We start from the raw sequence: 18,091 nt of genomic DNA, 5'->3' as shown, positions 1-18,091 counted from the left end.
TATTTATTTATCGTATTTATATAGCCACGCATCTCACATAAGTGACTCATGTAATGGCCTGATTTCAGTCCCTTCTGATACCGCAGAGGATTTCTTCCATGCTGGGGTCCCCTTCCCAGTCCGGAGAGCTCAAGCCAAGGAAAACAGAGCTTCATGCCTGCAGGAGTTCAGATCCCATCCGTTCTGGTACTCCTGACATCCTTACAGTGGCCATATTTTCTTGGAAAAAAATAAAGGACAAACCTGAAAAATGGGCAAATCTGAAAGAAGTTAATAAGGGTAAAAACAACTAATTGTCTATGTTTATAACTTTGGTTTACAAAGGAAAATTCAAGAGCAAAACCAAGAAAACCCAGAGTCACCTTGTGTGAGATGGGTGGCTATATAAATATGATAAATAAATAAATAAAAATAAATAAATAATTAGTAATTAAATTCAAAGGGCGACTTTCTGAAATAAATGGCCACTGTGGCCATCCTCCCGCTCTGGCTGCAAGATGCAGAACTGGGAGCAAATGGGCTCCCTGTGGGGAATTCTCTCCCCCCCAGTTGCCTGCTGAGAAGCAGAAGAGAAGCAGGGAACGGCCACACTGGGGGCTTGGGAAGAGTGGCGTTTGCGGGGCCAGGAAGACACAAGCAGGGCTGTGGCAAGCCTCATCCCCTTTCTCCACGCGTTATGATGTCGCACCATCCCGGGTGGAAGGGCAGCACGATGCTCCCTTTGGCTGAAGGCAGCGAGAGCCTGTGGACGTGGCACCCAGTCCTGACGCCTCTTCCGAGGGGCACTCCAAGAAAATCTCCCAAGGACGGAAAAATGACTTCGGGGATTCTTTTTATTTGGGGAGTTGGAAAGCCCCAACCAAGATTGATCCCTTCCCCTCAGATTAAGGTACAACCCATCTTCTCTCTTACTTTTGACCGCAAAGTGGATGTGGGAGCCAGGGGAAAGAGTCTCTGCAAAGGCAAAGCTGAAAACAGGCTTCAGCCCCGGGCTCAGTGAGTAGTCCTGTTTCTCAGAGTAAACCCCCCGGTTAGCCTTTGCTGTCCTGTCAGCCACGGGGAATGCCCTCCCTGCCAGATTGTGACTAATTTTCCAGTTTCTGCACGTTGGATTCATGTTGCTGGAGGAAAGCAATTGCAAATCAGAATGTCTGACTCACGCCACTTGACTTCTGAGGAAAGTACAAGGCCAAAGCACGATTTCTTACAGCAGCATCACGCGTTATATGTGGACGCGGCACCTGCTGGAGCCCTGCCCTGCTGTCTCGGGGGAAGCGTGGCAGTTCCCCTGTGCCTGTCTAGCACACCCCAGTGCCGGTCTGCCTCGGGCAAAGTCTTGGCTCTCACCCGCCTGGTGGCAGAGTTGGTCTCGGGGCTGGGAGGGGCCGCTGCCCAGGCCAGGGGGCCCTCCTTCCTGCAGGTTGGCAGTCACAGATTTGGGCAGAGCTAAAGCAGGCCTTTTCCATGACTTTGTGCAGGAGAAAAGAGCTGCTTTTCGGGCATGAGAGGTGAAGACGTACGTGCTCCCAGAAGAGCTCCCCGCCTACCCTGCCTCTTTCAGCATGAGTCACTCCAGCAACACCTAAGGAGTGGGTTTGCCTTCCAACTTCATTTCAAGCATTTCTAGATTTGAGAGGGGGAAAGAGACAGCCCAGTTTGTTTAACAGAGTCTGAGAAAAGGCACATGATTTCGAAGCCTTGCCAACACATCACCCCACACTTACTAAGCATACCGTCGTCTTCGTCAGAAATACGTTTAGATCACCACCTACACCGTCAATTACCAAATCCACCCACACAGTAGCAGCCGCCGCCGCCACAGCAGTGGCTCTTTGAGCAAGTCAGCACTCGCCTTTAGAAGCGCTCTTGCGATGGAAAGCCTCTTTCTTTCCCCCTCTCCTCCTCAGTCACGGGCAGCCACAGAGGTCGATGTCTGAGGCAGAAAATCCAAAAGTCACCTCCCACCTTGTGGCTTTGCTGTAGCAAAGGCTGCAGCTCGGGTGTGAGAGCCCTGCTCTGCAGCAAGTGAAAAGCGTCCCCAGTCAGGCCGGGGGGAGCCCTGGAGAGAGCTGTCCGTCAGAACTGGTTCCATCCGAGGCAGGTTTCTGTGTGGCCGACTCTGTCGCATCGGTGGCCTCGACCTGTGGGTGGCGTGGCTTGTTCCAGGCGCTCAGTTTCCCTACCAAGTTGCCGGGGCTCACATTAAAGGGCTTCACTGGGCAGTTTTCCCAGAGGCTCCAGGCAGGTGCAGCAAATGGCAACGTACATTTTTCTCCCTAAATGCAATACCTTGCATTTCTCGCTGTTGAAGGATGTTTTGATCCTCTTCACTCAGTCCTCCAAACAGTCCAGACTGTATTGCAATCGAATTCTGTCCCAAAGTTGTGTCATCTGCAGATTTGATATGCAGACAATCAACCTTGTTATCTGTGTCATTGATAAAAAGGTTGCATAATACTGGCATATTAATACGAGACTGATCCCCGCAGAAACCCACTGGTCGCTGCCCTCCGACTTAATGCTGATTCTCTGAGTGCAGTCCACCAGCCAGTTGTGGAACCTCTTTACTACTGTGCCATCCAAGCCTCACCCCAACAACTTGTAAATGAGAATGTCAAGTCAATGTCAAACTTAACAGAAACTTTACTAAAATTAAGTAAATGATTTGGACAGCATTCCCTTTTCCACCAAAGAGCTTTCTTGTCAAAGAAGGAGACAAATTTCATCTCACGTGCCCTATTTCTGACAAAGCCATGCTGATGCTTAGCTGTGCTGATGTTGTCTTCAGGATACTTAAATGTGGCCTGCTTAATCACTTGCTCTAATATCTTTCCAGGGATTGATGTTAGGCTCCCTGGTCAATAATTTCTGGGACCCTCTTTTTTCCTTTCTTGATGAGGGGGCCACATTTGCTGTTCTCTGGTCTTCTGGCAAGAGCCAGTTTGGTGTGGCGGTTAAGGCACCAGGCTAGAAACTGGGAGACCGTGAGTTCTTTTCCTGCCTTAGGTTAAGGCATGAAACCATCTGGGTGACCTTGGGATGGTCCATCTCTTGGCCCTGGGAAGAAGCAGGCGAGGGCAAACCACTTCTAAAAGACCTTGCCAAGAAAGCCGCGGGGACTCATCCAGGCAGTTGCCAGGAGTCAAAAACTGACTTGAAGGCACGCGCAGACTTCTTCTGGTACCTCTTCAATTCTCTAGGACTCTTCGAAGAGATGTGACTCAGAGAGAGGTCCCTACAGTTCTTCAGCCATTTTCTTCAGAAGAGGTTACTTGGAAATTTCTATAGTTGAGGTTACTGCAATTCGCTGGCGTCGTTACGCAGGCCCATCGTGCGCCTGCTTCCAGTTCCGTGAGTTTGTGATGTGATACTACAGGTTTAAACTGATGCTTTGGTAAACACAGTTGGTTTCCTTACTTCCAGCTTAGCCGTTTTGTTTTCAAATATGGTGCAAACACAGCCCAAGTATGTATATGCACATGACTTCTTACAATATCAGCACAGGAAAATGTCTCCTGCCACTGGGTTTAAACAACATACAGTACCAAGCTAAGTGTGCTTTTTTGTGGCTTAGTGTATGATGTCGCTCCAGCCAGTGTAGTTTGTCAAGCACAGTTCAGTCATACAGTTGTGTGAACGGAGCCCAATTTAATTTATTTAGCACATGGAGGTTTAAAAGAATGAGGCTTCGTGGGATGCGGAAAGTGCCTCTGCCTGTGCAGAGCATGGTCTTTGTCATGATCAGGTTCTTTGGGTACCCTAAAATGGAAATGCTGGCAATTGAATCCCACTTCAAGAGCAAAACCACCATCTCTATTCTGTAGGGTCAGGGAAATTCTGTAATCAGGGAAGGTAGTCTGCTGCATGACCCACCTTGGCTTGCCTAAATCTAATACAGCATCTGTTTCTGGCTGAGATGAGTTGGGACTTTATAGGTGACTCCCTGCTCAGGGCAGGAACCCAGTCAGCCATCCCTGACAGGTGGGCCATCCAGCCCTTGTTCGAAAATCTCCAGTGAAGGAAAGGCCACCGCTGTTTCGCTGCTTAATGTCTCTTTGTGGCAGGAAATTCTTCCCTGACATTCAGCCTGAATCACCTGCCCTTTAATGACCCTCCGGTGGGTCTGAGCAGTGCAGAGTTGAGGGCGTATGATCAGAATCCGGTGTTTTTGTTAATGCAGGACCTTACCCCCGTCACAACTGACTGTTGAACTTGGCCCAGTGGTGAAGTCTCTTGAGATCCTTATCTTCATGTTGATCAGCATATATTTCATTCCATTGTTTAGGTCAAAATTATTGAAGAACACTACACTACTGAGGACAGAGACATGGGGGCCTTTCCTTCAGGTTGATGAAGAATCATTTATGAACACTTTTGGGTGCAGTTGTTCACCTAAGCTGCAAGTCCACCAGAACATAATGCTATTTAGTCAACTTCCACCTGTTTTGTCCAATTGGATATCACAAGAGACCTTGTCAAACCCTTTACTGAGATCAAGGTACGCTGCTCCCCCATCATTTCCTTGCTCTACCAAACTAGTCACTCTGCCGTAAAAAGGGATAAGGTTAGTCTGACACAACTTGATAAGTATCAACCCTTGGTTAAAATATTGTACACAACAGGAGTGGGGAAATGGGAGTGTGCATACACTTGTTAAATGAGCTTTTTGGTTTAACATCATCTGTGAATGCAGGCATGGAATAGGCAGAGAACAAGCCGGGTTGTTAAGTCAGTGCAGAAATCCACCTGTGGGTCCAGGTGTATATTTTTTTGCAAGTGAGGAATCCAGAAGCGGCAAAAGGCTCTAAGCATGAGGGTCCATGGAAAGGGCTAGGGTTCCAGGAGCAAGCGCTGGCAGCGAAGAGCAGCCACCGGTGTTTCTTTAGTCTCTGTTCGTTTCCAGGGAAGAGCTCCGAGCCTGCGTCTGATCAGGTCACCAGAAAGCAAGAACCACCTAGCAAAACCTTCCCCAGAAGCTGGGATCCCTCCTCCTTTTCCTCTTCCAGACTCTTTAGCTGAGGATGCCTTTGCTAAGGAGAGCTCGGTGCGCGTGCTGCGCCCTCCGTATCATTGCTGGAGTTGAGGGCTTTGTCTCCACCTCAGGACTCTTAGCGGCCCCAACCCTTCTCCCTATTTGTACTCAACTCTTCTGTATTACAGGGCTTCGCAGATTCACCTCTTCGCGTTGTATGCTCTGCGTGTGCTTGACTAATGCTGCTCTGCCCTGTGTACCCGTTCTCTGAGCGCCAGCAGCATATCACGTTTAGGTCTTGAGCAGGAGAACTGCCAGTTGGAGTCTCGCCTCTGCCATGAGCTCCACAGGGGTTTTTAAGAAAGCTTATCTTCAATCTTCAGGAACTTCCCTTCCTGAGGCTTCTTATATAACTTCCAGGGCTGTTCCAAATTCAACCAACTGAAAACCTCCAGAACACTTCAAAATACCGAGGAATGAATCCTCGTGCCTTAGCATAAAAGAGAGGTCCTGTATGGCATCACCTCTCCATCTGCAGTGGGGCAGGGGAACTAGAATAAAGTTACCTTCTGTAGCAGTGCTTTTCTTGTGGACCTCAAGAGAGATGCAGTTGGAGGCACCTGGCTTCTCAACGTGTTTATAGAGTGATGCTAGCCTTAATATTAGAAGTTTTTCCTAATAAAAAATGTAGAGAAGGGAGTTGACTTGCTGTGGTATTTCTTTATTTTATATTGCTTTCAGTTTTTCACATGAATTTCAGGTGTGCCAAATTTTAATATACCTTAATATACCTTTTGGCTGAAAAGTAGTCTGGAAATATAAGAAATGTTACTAGAATACCACTGAAAGGATGAGAACAAAGAGAAATGCTCAGACCCAAAAAGGCTAAATCAAACAAAACAGGAACTTTAAAGAGCTAAATAAAATTCTAAATGCCACAAATGGAGCCATTAGAGTTTAGCTGTTTTTGTTATTTGGGGTAAATATCTTTCTCAAAGAGGGCTTAGCTAAAGAGCCATCTGAAATTGGGATTTCAGAATAGAAAGAGACATTAACTAAGATGCACAAGTCCTGGCAAAAGGTTTGCTTTGTTGGAGACAGGAACAATTTAATTTGAATTTAGAATTTAATTTAAATGGTTTGCAGTTTTGAAGTAACAATCAGCAAATTTTGAGTCAGGCCCCTTATGTATAAAAGACAAATGTTTTCTCCAAAACCCCGTTCTTTCCAGATGTTCAGGCCAAACAACAAGGCCTGCATCCTGCATGTAAATTTCCCATGACACATCTGGCTTGAAACCATGCTGGAGTACTGTAGGTGGACCCAGAATAGTAGCAGTCATAGTAGTAGTGTACTTTATTGATTAGTCGTTTGACCATATCAAAACATAGGCCCCAGCCAGAGTAAGACACGATAAAATGGAGTGAAATGAGGTACAGTAGAATAGGATAAAATAGACTACAGTGAGATAAAATAGATAAATGTAGTAAGGTAAGATAGCGTAAGGATAAAAAATAGGATAAAATAGTATAAGTGCAGGGACATATAATAAAATGAATATTAAAATTAGAAAACAGTATGTGTTTAGGGGAATTCATCACCTTTGCATGCAACCCCGATGTGTTCTACAAAACGTGTTCTCTGTTGGACAGCCCTAACTATAAATTTGACAGTTCTAGTGTCTACACATTTGTTTGTGCCCTGAAGGACCCAGAACAGTAGTCCGTACTGTCGGTAGCATGCTGCGCGCAAACCAATGAAATCTTGAAATACTGTCAGGTTCAGCCCAAGAGACAGTCCAGAATGCAGCTCAGCTTCTTTATTAGCTTGCACCTAATAGACGGAATCTCGCCAGACTCACTCTAATCCCCCAGCGACAGCAACTATAACCATGATGCCCTTGTGGGGGACGGTCTCTCTCCTCCTCTTGACTTTCACACAGTCCGGCTGGGGGCTGAGGAGGTGCTTTCCTTGGGGTGTCTCTCCCCCCTCCCTGTAGCCTTGAAGCTCCATTCCAGAACCCTCCTCACTCAGGCCTCCCATCACATATACTGGGATGATGGATCTCACCATTCTGTGCTCTCTTGAGGAGACCTTCTGTCCGGGAGAGGCAACTGAGCCTCTGTGGGGAGGGGGCAAAGAAATCAAGATGGTGGCTGTGACCCTGTGATCCAAGCCCTGCGTGTGGTGCAGGTCATAAGGGGCAGGACTTTGATTGCGTAATTGCAGCGGCCATCTTGACCTTCAGCACAGTGTTCCCTGATCTGTAGAAACTCATTTTCAAAGACCGTTTCTGCTCTGACCCACCTGCAGCAGCTTTGCCTCTACAGGCTGCTTCTTCTGTGGACCTCTCCCCTTCCTGCTCTATCACTAACATCTTTCTGGTCTTTGGCAAATACTGTAGCACTCAACCATGGGGGTGATTTGGAAGAGCTAAGCCTGCTCTCTGGCAAAGTGGGGAGTCTGGTGCTTTTGTCCCTCCCCCTGCCCCCTGGCGTGTCACATCGGCACCAGGATGTGAAAGAGAAGAAAGTATTCTGAACATGCCTTTTATTCAGATTTGTGGGATTCAAATTTTATTCTTCATTGTTCTTTCTGAACACTGACATTCAAGTCACATATATCAGAATCACAATCACTGTCTCTCCAATTTTTCTAAAATTCTCCAACTTTTTCTGATACTCCTTATACCAGTTTTCCCCAGTGTAGGATCTCCAAATAACTTAGACTGCAGCTGCAATCCTGCCTCGCCAAAATAGAGATTTCCAGATGGAGAAAGCTGTCCTAGGTATATTATAAACTCTGAAACTGTTTATATTTCAGTACTGACATGGCAGTGAGTGATAGAAAAGAAAGAAACTTAAGAAAGGTAAAGAAAACAGGGAAAGACTGTACATATTTTAGGCACATACATTTTGGTGTTCTTTCTATAGAGAGTAAAAGCACAAAGAATGCCAGAATAAATTGGATCTACTTGGGGAAAGTTGAGGAGTATGTTGTTTTTGGCATTCATGCAACTCCAGATTTTCTAAGTGTCCAGTTCCAGATCTGTCATGCTTCCTGTTACTGAGTTAAATCTAATTATGTGAAACTTAGTCTGGATGGAAATTGGGATAAGGCTGGTAACAAATAGGTTTGCTCCCATTCCCCAGCTCGTGCTCTCCAAATGGGTTGGGTCTGCAACTCCCAGCAGTCCCAGTCCATCTTAGAGGAGTGTAGATCGATCACCTAATCCAAGAACCTTAAGGACCTGATCATCCTGATTATGAGGCAATGTGTACATCTGACTATAGGTGAAGAAGTGGAAGTACTGATTTTTGATTGTGCAGAAAATGTTTATCTTTGAATTCTTGCAGCTGTTGGGTATGTCCATAAAGATGAAGCAGCTATGCTAAAAGTTCTGTCTAGCCTGTGATTATAATGTGCTACTATATAAACACAAGATGCATTCATGTCTTTTAAAATAATATTTCAGATAAGGACTGGGAATATATTTGATTATGATGTGCTACCTTAATTTAGATGAATATCAATCAAAGTCAGTCATTTTATTTCAGTCAATGATCAGCAAAACAGATCTTTGAAAAACAGTCACATTTAACTTGCTGAATATCAATACAGCTTATACACCACAGAAATTGACTAGAATAAAACAAGCCATAAAATCATATAGCAATACAACTAAAATGATAAGTTTAAGAATTTTGGGCATAAAAATTAATATAGTAAGGCATTATGCAATTTGAATATAGCAATTAAACAATTATTTAGAATAATAGAATAGTAAAATTACCTACCTGAAATATAGAATCATTATAATGCTAAAATGACTATAATATGGAAAATAATGGAGAAGTAGAAGGATTGTCCCCTTCACGGATCACTGCTTTGTCGTGGCGAAGGGGCTTGCGTAACTCAGTGAAGCCATGAGCTATACCGTGCAGGGCCACCCAAGACGGACAGGTCATGACAGAGAGTTCTGACAAAATGTGGTCCACTGGAGAAGGAAATGGCAACCCACTCCAGGATCCTTGCCAAGAAAATCCCATGGACAATGTCAAAAGGCTAAAAGATATGACGCCGGAAGATGAGCCCCTCAGGTCGGAAGGTGTCCAATATGCTACTGGGGAAGAGCGGAGGGCAATTCCAAGTAGCTCCAGAAAGAGTGAAGCGGCTGGGCCAAAGCCGAAAGGACGTTCAGCTGTGGATGTATCTGGAAGCGAAAAGAAGGTCCGATGCTGCAAAGAACAATATTGTATAGGTACCTGGAATGTAAGATCTATGAACCAAGGCAAGCTGGATGTGGTCAGACATGAGATGACAAGATTGAACGTCGACATCTTGGGAATCAGCGAACTGAAATGGACGGGAATGGGTGAATTTAATTCAGGTGACCGTTATATCTATTACTGTGGGCAAGAAACCCTTAGAAGAAATGGAGTAGCACTCATAGTCAATAAGAGAGTGGGAAAGGCAGTAATGGGGTACAACCTCAAAAACGACAGAATGATCTCAGTGCGAATCCAAGGCAAACCATTCAACATCACAGTCATCCAAGTCTATGCCCCAACCACTGATGCTGAAGAAGTTGAGGTTGACTGCTTCTATGAAGACCTACAACACCTTCTAGAACTAGCACCAAAAAAAGATATCCTTTTCATCATAGGGGATTGGAATGCTAAAGTAGGAAGTCAAGGAGTAATCGGAATAACAGGCAAGTTTGGCCTTGGAGTACAAAATGAAGCAGGGCAAAGGCTAATAGAGTTCTGTCAAGAGAACAAGCTAGTCATAGCAAACAGTCTTTTCCAACAACACAAGAGATGACTCTACACATGGACATCACCAGATGGTCAATACCGAAATATAGGTATTTATAATACCTATATTTATATACAATAAACAGATTGATTATATACTTTGCAGCCAAAGATGGAGAAGCTCTATAGAGACAGCAAAAACAAGACTAGGAGCTGACTGTGGCTCAGATCATGAGCTTCTTACTGCAAAATTTAGGCTTAAATTGAAGAACGTAGGGAAAACCACTAGACCACACAGGTATGACTTAGATCATATTCCTTGTGAGTACACAGTGAAGGTGATGAATAGATTTAGAGGATTAGATTTGGTAGACAGAGTGCCTGAAGAACTATGGACAGAGGTCTGTAACATTGTACAGGAGGCAGCAATTAAAACCATCCCAAAGAAAAAGAAATGCAAGAAAGCAAAATGGCTGTCTGATGAGGCTTTGTGGAAAGAAGGAATGCGAAAAGCAAGGGTGAAAGGGAAAGATATAAGCAACTGAATGCAGATTTCCAGAGAATAGCAAGGAGAGATAAGAAGGCCTTCTTAAATGGACAATGCAAAGAAATTGAGGAAAACAATAGAATGGGGAAGACTAGAGATCTCTTCGAGAAAATTGGAGATATCAAAGGAACGTTTAGTGCAAAGATGGGCATGATAAAGGACAAAAAAGGCAAGGACCTAACAGAAGCAGAAGAGATTAAGAAGAGGTGGCAAGAATACACAGAAGAACTATACAGGAATGGTCTTAATGTCCCTGATGTCCATGCTGGTGTGGTCACTGACCTTGAGCCAGATCCTAGAGAGTGAAGTCAAGTGGGCCTTAGGAAGCATTGCTAACAACAAAGCTAGTGGAGATGACAGTATTCCAGCTGAGTTATTTAAAATACTAAAAGATGATGCTGTTAAAGTGCTGCACTCAATATGCCAGCAAGTTTGGAAAATGCAACATGGGATTGGAAAAGGTCAGTTTATGTTCCAATTCCAAAGAAGGGCAACGCCAAAGAATGCTCAAACTATCGCACAATTGCACTCATTTCACATGCTAGCAAGGTTATGCTCAAAATCCTACAAGCTAGGCTTCAGCAATACATGAACCGAGAACTACCGGATGTACAAGCTGGGTTTCGAAGAGGCAGAGGAACTAGAGATCAAATCACCAACATTCACTGGATCATGGAGAAAGCACGAGAGTTCCAGAAAAATATCTTCTACTGCTTCATTGACTATGCAAAAGCCTTTGATTGTGTGGATCACAACAAACTGTGGCAAGTTCTTAAAGAGATGGGAGTACCAGACCACCTTACCTGTCTCCTGAGAAATCTGTATGCGGGCCAAGAAGCAACAGTTAGAACCGGTCATGGAACAACCGATTGGTTCAAAATAGGGAAAGGTGTACGACAAGGCTGTATCCTGTCACCCTGCTTATTTAACCTATATGCAGAGTACATCATGAGAAATGCCAGGCTGGAAGAATCACAAGCCGGAATTAAGATTGCAGGGAGAAACATCAACAACCTCAGATATGCAGACGATACCACCCTAATGGCAGAAAGTGAAGAAGAACTAAAGAGCCTCTTGATGAGGGTGAAAGAGGAGAGTGCGAAAGCTGACTTGAAACTCAACATTAAAAAAACTAAGATCATGGCATCTGGACCCATCAATTCCTGGCAAATAGAAGGGGTAGAAATGGAAGTAGTAACAGACTTCATTTATTTGGGCTCCAAGATCACCGCAGACAGAGACCGCAGCCATGAAATTAAAAGACGCTTGCTCCTTGGGAGGAAAGCTATGGCAAACCTAGATAGCATATTAAAAAGCAGAGACGTCACCTTGCCGACAAAGATCCGCATAATCAAAGCTATGGTTTTTCCATTAGTAATGTATGGCTGTGAGAGCCGGACCATAAAGAAGGCTGAGCGCCGAAGAATTGATGCCTTTGAACTGTGGTGCTGGAGAAGACTCTTAAGAGTCCCCTGGACTGCTAGCAGGTCAAACCAGTCAATCTTAAAGGAAATCAACCCTGACTGCTCATTGGAAGGACTGATAATGAAGCTCAAGCTCAGATACTTGGTCACCTAATGCGAAGAGAGGACTCTTTGGAAAAGACCCTGATGCTGGGAAAGATTGAAGGCAAAAGGAGAAGGGGACGGAAGAGGATGAGATGGTTAGATAGCATCACTGAAGCAATGAGCATGAAACTGAGCAAACTCAGGGAGGCAGTGAAGGACAGGAAGGCCTGGCGCGATGTGGTTCATGGGGTCACGAAGAGTCTGACACAATGACTGAACAACAACAAAGAAGGATTGTAGAGTTTAAGCTGTTTTCTGTGTGTTTAAGGTGACGTGGCTGGCATGGGATTTACGGTTGACCGTGGCATGGAAAATAATCCCTGGGTATTTAAAGGTCTTGACTTGTTCTATTAGATGATTGTTTAGCTGCCAGGCATGTGTCTTAGGACACTTGACCTTGGTTTTTGAGTAGTTGATTTCTAGCATTTCTTCTTGACAATACTCAGCAAGTGTATAAAGTTCCCACCTCAGCCCAATCTGCATCTGGGAGAGCAGCAGAGCATCATCGGTGTCTAGAACAATAGAGATGTGTCAGTTTCCCAATTTTGGTGGATGGAGAGATGGATTGTTCGTTTTGTCTACGAGGGGTTGATGAATAGATTAAAAAGGAGGGGAGCTGGAATGCGCCCTTGGCTCACACCTCTTTTGACTGGGATTTCCTTGGTGCAGTGTCCATACATGTTACATCACATCATCCAAGAATTTTCATGGAGTTTGTAGATGAGCCCAAATACTCCTATCCATTGAGGAAGAGTACAATTTCTCCCATAAGTTAGATCTGGAGATGAAACTGGAGGCACATCTAAGGTCATAGAATGCTGAGTGGGCTTTGGAGGAATGTTTCTCAACTAGACGTTGAAGAGTTAAAGCATGGCCAAGGAGTGGGCAGCCTTCTCTGATGCCTGCCTGCTCATCAGCCAGGATGTTCTCGGTTATGATCCAGTCCAGAAGCTTATTATACAGGTGTCTAGCATATAATTTACTGACCACGCTGAGAAGGCTGATGGGATGGTACTTGGCAAGTCAATCTCTACATCCTTTTTGGTAGATTGGAATCTCCAGGGCTAGATTCCATTCACTGGGGCATTAATATCAATCAAAGTTTATTTATGGTCCAGGACCAAACACAAGAAGAAGACCAATAATACAAACAATATAATAAAATAGTTTTAAAAATTGCAAGAAAATCCTGAGACAATTAACAGTGAACAGTTAATAGTATGAAGGAGGAACCAGGTGGCTTCTAAGAGCTGTAGCTATTGATAGAAATTTTGCAACCTTAGAGGTTTCTGAAGAGTGGTCACTCAAAAGAAGGGTAATGGCCCCCTGGTCACAATGGCAATTAAAGTTGTTAACAATTGGACATATTAAATTTGATGGCCACTGGGTGTACAACGGGCATCTTAATAGCACATGTGACACCGATTCTACCTCTGTGTCTGAACAAAAGCAAGTGTGGCTTTCAGATGGGGGGCTTATATATCCTCCAGTTATTGCCCTAATACAGTGTTGTCCAAACTTGGCCACTTTAAGATGAGTGGACTTCAACTCCCAGAATTCCCCAGCCAGCATGGCTGGCTGGGGAATACTGGGAGTTGAAGTCCACTCATCTTAAAGTGGCCAAGTTTGGACAACACTGCCCTAATAGGTAATGCCCCAATGCAGGCCACAGTAAATAGTCTCCTATGCGGGGCTTATAGAATATTGAAGAAACATTTAGAGACAGTCGGGGGAGGGGGGAGCAATTGCGCTAAATTGTGCTCTAAAAGGGGTGGGAAATATTGGTTATATCTCAAATCCTTTGTTTCAGTTCAACCAAAATTTTATCAGTGTCTGATAAAGTAGATAATGCTAGGAAAGTCTGCAGTATGCCAAATCATCATTAATTTGTTTTCTTAGGGTGGAAGAGAACCTGTCTAGCAAGGTGCGATTGACCAAGGAAGTTCCCCAGTAGACTTGCTTCAGCCAAAATCTGAGATGACAAAGTTTTAATCTGGCTCTAAAAGAAGTGTAGCCCGTTCTAGTCTTATTAAAGCATTAGAAGCTGAATAAAAGACTTGTCATAAGATTTTTTTTTTTAAATTGATTAAACTACTGCTAAGCTAGAGGACTCCTTACACAGCTGAGCACCATATAGCATCATACCCAGAACTTTAGCTTTAAATAGATTAATAGCTGCTGGGACATAATTATTTCCAGATGGACCTGCAAATTTAGCAAATGCAACGGGTGCTTTTTCGGTTGTTACTAATAACTCTCTTGTTTGAAAGACTAGCAAGTAGAAGACTGAAAATAGGCACCTAGATATTTAAAAGATTTAACCTGCTCAATACGTTTGCCATTAATTGTTTAATTGGGGCCTTAAGGTATTTCCTAATGAATATCAATACCTTTGTTTTAGGGTAGTTTAGTTTGAGGCATTCTCTGGAGAAGTAAAGTAATAAAGCTTTGAGGCATCTTCAAAGGCCTACTTGGGCACAGGCAGCATGGCTGCATTTTCTGCCTAAAGAAGAATAGAGATGGGGCGGCTTCTCTTGGTAGCTCCCATCCAAAACAGATTCTCATCCAATAATTAGGCAGCTGTGTATAATCAGTGAGGACTGTGTCCAGGTGAGGCACACCTGTCCAGAGATGCTCCTGTTTTCTTTCCTCACCCTATTATTATCCTGTTCCCATAAATCTGAGAGGCAATCCAGACTGCCTGTGACATACAAGTGTTCTTACAAGCTTTAATTCTAATTTCAAACACTGGTTTTCATTATATAGCCTAGGGCAGGGGTAAGCAGCCCAATACCCATGGGCACCAAAGTGCTTCCAGGCATATTCAGGGGGTCCTGTCAAGGTTGATTTGTTTTAATTTAAAAAAAGTAGATGGAGAGCAGGAATAATACAAAGCACCAGCCTCCATTTCATGTTTACCGGAATGCCTTTGGGCCCCACATAAGGACCCAGAGGCGTTCTTAGAAAACAAATTCTGGAAGGGACTGGCCATGGCCACCACCGTACAGAATGCATGAGTTGGAAGGGATTTTATGGGTCACCTAGTCGAGCTCGGGGCAGGAATCCAGTCAGCCGTTCCTGAGAGGTGGGCCATCCAACCCTTGTTCAAAATTCTCCACCAAGGGGAATGCCACCCCTATTCTGCTGCTTAATGGCTCTTATGGCAGGAAATTCCTCCTGATATTCAGCCTGAATCTTCTTTCCGTTAATTTCAAACTGGTGGTCCTTGTCCTGCTCTTGGTTTCAACTGAGACAGGTCCCTCTCCTGCTTGCACGCAACAGCTTTTTGGATATTTATAGGCCAAATACCATATCTCTCCTCCGTCTTCTCTTCGGCAAGGTGAATATGCCTGGACCCTCCATTTGGCCCACACAGGGTTTCCAGCCCTTTTATCATTCTGGCAGCTCTCCTCTGAACCTGGGACAGCTTCTCCGTGTCACTTTCAAAGTGTGGTGGCCAGAATGGACATAGTGCTCCAAATGTGATCTGACTAGTGCAAGCTGCAGTGGAATTTAATTTAATTTATTCAAATTAGGCACCACCCAGCTCCAAATTGACTCTGGGAGGATGCCCAGTTCATTCTCTAGGGGTAGGGCATAGTCCTAGTAGTCATAATAGGCTCCCTGAATTTGGAAAGTGCTCACTGTTCTCTGATTCCCTGGGTTTGTTTGTTGATTTAGTGGCTTATTATTTATTTTGTTGGTTTATATCACCCCCCCAACCCTCTAGCTCCCAGCCAGGTTACTGTCCTTATGGCTGTAAATCATGATTTATGGTTTAGTATGCTGTGCAAATGCAGCCCATTCAGTAAGCCGGGTTTAAACCGTGGCTTCACATGCTATGTGAACACAGCCAGGAACATACCCTCTTGGAGCTTGGCCGTGCCTCTTTCCTGGCAGAAGGCTGCATGCCAGGGCTTCTGAGTGGGCACCCCTGGAATGCTGACTGGACTGGTGGGGTGGGTGGGAGAGCGTGTCCAGCAGCACTGGAGGGAAGACCAGGCGCAGTGATGAAGGGAGGTATTGAATACCAGCTTCCTCGAGAATCAGATGCCCTGCACCTTTTGGCTGTTCTTGGATCCTGGTTGTGGACGGAGCCCCAGGATCAGCTCCCAGGCATGGTGGAAGGAGAATGCCAGAGTCTTGCAATGCTTGGTATCACCCAGCTGGACCCTGTCATCCCATAATTGCCTCTTCTGATATAAACCCTTTGGAGGAGATACACAATTAAAAAGAAAAAGAAAAAAATGCTTTGTAGCTACTTTGTTCAAAATTGTTATTTTGTATAAGCTGATGGCTTTAGGCGTTCCTTTAATTTGAAACTCTTCTGAGCTAATATTGCCATTAGGTACATAATATTGTTTACTTTTGTGTCTTGTTGTGTGTGCACATGTGCTTTGGACACTGAAATCTGTAGAAGAGTTTTATGTAGAAATTTGAAAGGACACATTTAGCATTTTGACATTATCACACTGCCTGTTCTGTTTTGGTCAAAGCTGTGGAGAGTTCGGGCACTGATTTTTCTATACTGTAAGGTGGCACTTTCTACAGGCTTGTCATTAAACAGAAGGCAAAGAGAGATGGTTAAAAGCAGGCTTTTGTGGCAAATGATAGAAGCTTTGGTGCTATTGTCATTCCGGAGGTCACTATCAAGGAGAGGGGAAGGGTGGATGACCACAGCTTTAGTGTTTGGGAAGGGTCTCAGCAGGGGAGCGGGACTTCCGCCTTAGAGCCTTGCTGGCCCAGGACGACTAATCTCTCTCTTGCTGTCTTTTCCATTCTTTCTCATTTAAATATCAGGGACCGTCCACACCCAGGACTAGGCTACTGACAATCTGATTTCTCATCCTTCAGTCTGGCTGAGGACAGCTTTAGGTCTCTTGGGATAGGAACCCAGGAGATGAAGGGCCGAGGGGCCGTGGGGGTTCTGGCCGCTTGAACATTGGTTGTGACCACTCTTTTAAGATCTAAACTTCAGTTGTATCCTGTGTCCTAAATATTCCAATTTCCTTGTCTTGGTGGCATTCAGGTTTCCTATTCTTGCTGCCCCCCTTTTTTTGGGGTAGTGGTGGATGGTCTCATTTCATACTTGTTCAATCCATGAAAACAAAATTTAATTTTTACTGTAATGGGATGCAAACATTATTAAATTCAAGGAGTGTAATCATATTAAATGTGTCTAATTAAAAATTAATTCTAAATAACCCGATTTATTTATTTATTAAATTTGTATGCCGCCCATCTCCCCCAGAGGGTGACTCTGTGCAGCTTACTATTGAAATCCGAAACAATAAAAACAAAAATATAAATATCCATATTAAAATAATGTGGATATTAACAGTTCTATATAAAAAGCCTATGTACCATTCAAGATGAATTATTCATGTCTACTTGGAAGAAAGATGTGGAGTACTGCAGTTTGGGGAGAGTTAGGCCATGGATTAAAGCTTTTCTGACAGATGACTGTCCAGCTCCCCCTTGAATGCTGCAGTTATTTCTCTAGGGAATTGGCTCCATTGCCGAACTGCACTTACTCTTGGGAAGCGTGTAATTGTAGTAGTTGTCTGGTGTGTGTAGCTGTCCAGATAGAATGCAAAGCAAGGCAGGATTGGAGCTACGGAGTCCTCGGGTGGGAGGTCACTACGAATCCCAGGGCTGCAAACTAGGCTGGAAAAGTGAAAAAAGTAATCGGAAAAAGGCTGTGGCAAACCTCCTTGAAAACTGCAGGGATTCATCCTGATAAGCACCAGGAATTAAAGCTCACCTGAATGCAAATAAACAAATAGGGAGCATTTAGTGCTGTGCATCTTTGTGCATAAGTAGTTTAAAGAAGAAAAGTTATGACTTTCCCTTGAAGTGTCTTAATACTGGCAGGTTGACACTAATGACACTCCTCTTCTTGCTAGTGATTATGTACCTGTGTGTGGCAGATGTGAGCGATAACAGTCCGTTCACCAGGGGCCCCTCCATTCATGCAGCCCTCCATTCATACATCCCCAGCCGTCCGTCCCCACACTAGAGGTTGCAGCCACATTTCCTCCTGGGTTGTGTTCGATCTCTGGCATGCACAGACAGGCTCTGCGAGCAGCTCACAGGTGTCTGCTGATCCCAGAAATGGCTCAGACTGTAGGCAGGAAAGTAGTTTGGGCAGCTGGTTTCAGTCTGGGAAGGGTTTCTGCAGATGGGTAAATCTGCTTAGAGTAGACAACGATCAGCTACCGAGGGTGTCTGTATCTTCCGCATCCCT

Source organism: Python bivittatus, unplaced genomic scaffold, assembly GCF_059951505.1.
Source record: "Python bivittatus isolate LINGU-HERP-01145 unplaced genomic scaffold, Pbiv_v1 ctg000680_np1212, whole genome shotgun sequence".
In the NCBI taxonomy this organism is placed as follows: Eukaryota; Metazoa; Chordata; class Lepidosauria; order Squamata; family Pythonidae; genus Python; species Python bivittatus.
The sequence above is the reverse complement of the archived record's forward strand: the minus strand, read 5'-3'. Positions refer to the sequence as shown.